The sequence below is a fragment of the Myotis davidii genome, unplaced genomic scaffold (genome assembly GCF_000327345.1).
Source record: "Myotis davidii unplaced genomic scaffold, ASM32734v1 scaffold24, whole genome shotgun sequence".
Classification (NCBI taxonomy): Eukaryota; Metazoa; Chordata; class Mammalia; order Chiroptera; family Vespertilionidae; genus Myotis; species Myotis davidii.
Window position 1 is genome coordinate 5264233 of NW_006298312.1, and position 1690 is coordinate 5265922.

Consider the following 1690-nt stretch of genomic DNA (forward strand, 5'->3'; position numbering starts at 1 on the left):
GCTCGGATCCCCGGCCCCAGTGCGGGCAAGCGGGGAGCCGACCACAGGGGAAGGGCTCCCCCGTGGTCGGTCGCTGCCCAGCACCCCTCGGCCTGCCGCCGGCCACGCAGCCGCAGCCGGTCCGGACACACGGAGCCGGAGGGCGCAGAGGGATCCCAGAGCCCAGCAGCCAGACTCCTCCTCCCGTACGCCCTTCAGCTTTCTCTTGAATTCAGTCCTAAGCGACAGGAATAGCTTTCAGAGAGGAGTTGAAGTGCTTTTCAGGTTCTAGTTTATGAAAGACCTGTTTTTTCTCACCGCGTGGTCACAAGTAATGCGTCATGGCTCCTTTTCAGAGTGTTTGGCTGTTCAGGTCGTAAGAACCGTGATCCTGAAGAGCTGAAACTTATTTCCTCACCTGAGATAAAACCAAACAGTCCCTGTTGACAACAGGTCAGCCGCCTGGGAGAATAAACTGCCACAAGCTTACTGGTCGATTTACAAATGTATAACAAAATGTTGATAGCTATTGAAGCAGAATTATGGTTAGTGGGATTCATATCTACACTAATTAAAGCCTAGGTGGTCCTCACACCCTCACTGGGACGTCCTCACAAGATGGCCCCATGCTTGCACAGGCGGCCAGTTGGCTGCTCCACACGGTGAGGCCTGCGGCTCCGCCTGGTGTGGAAGAGGCTGGAAGAGGCCAATCTGGTGTCCCCTCCACCTCGCATGGAGGAGGCGGGTCATGGCAGGCAGGGCAGCGGTTAGGGGGCAGTCAGGCTGGCAGGCAGGCGAGCAGTTAGGAGCCAGCAGTCCCAGATTGTGAGAGGGATGTCCAACTGTCCAATATCCCCCAGGGGTCCCAGATTGAAGAGGGTGCAGGCCGGGCTGAGGGACATCCCCCCCCTCATGTGCACGGATTTCATGCACCCGGCCTCTAGTATGTAATTATCTCTCCACTTTTATGTATTTAATTTTTTTTATAATGTGTTTACAATGAGTACTATTCAGTATAATTTGAATATACTTATAAAGAATGCATGATTCAAACATTTAGTGTCTTAAACCAACATAAATATATTATTTTATAATTCCATAGATTGCAAATTTGGTGCATGTCTTACTGAACTAAAGGGGAGAATTGTTTCCTGCTAATTTGATTTTCTGGCAGAATTTATTTCCATGTGGTTGTAGGATTAAGGTGATTCCTGGGGTCATTTCTCACAGTTTTGAAGAATGAAGCTACTGACCGGAAGTGTTCAAACAAGGCAGGCGTTTATTGCAAACAAACACAGGCTCCCAGGTCAAGGAGGGGACCCAAAAAGGTTCCTGGGGAAACAGTCTGCTCTTCCCCTTATATCTGCTAAAGGCCTGCTCTCTGTCTCTCTGTGCCGCTCTGATTGGTTCCTGGCCTTTTTGCAACATTTTATTTTGCACTTGCAAGAAACACATCCTTGTTTCAAAACACCCTGTTTTTCTGCTATCCTCTTTCTCTGCAAAACATTTTGTGATTTCAGCTACTTCCAGGATTCCTCCTTCTTCCACCCTTTACCCTGTCTACCAAATTCTGCTTCTAACTTCTCTGAAAGGTCCCCATGTTCTTGCTAATTGTAAACTGAAGGCCATTCCCAGCTTCCTTCTAGAGGAGTGGTTCTCAACCTTGGCTGCACATTAGAATCACCTGGGAATCTTTTTAAAATCCTGATTT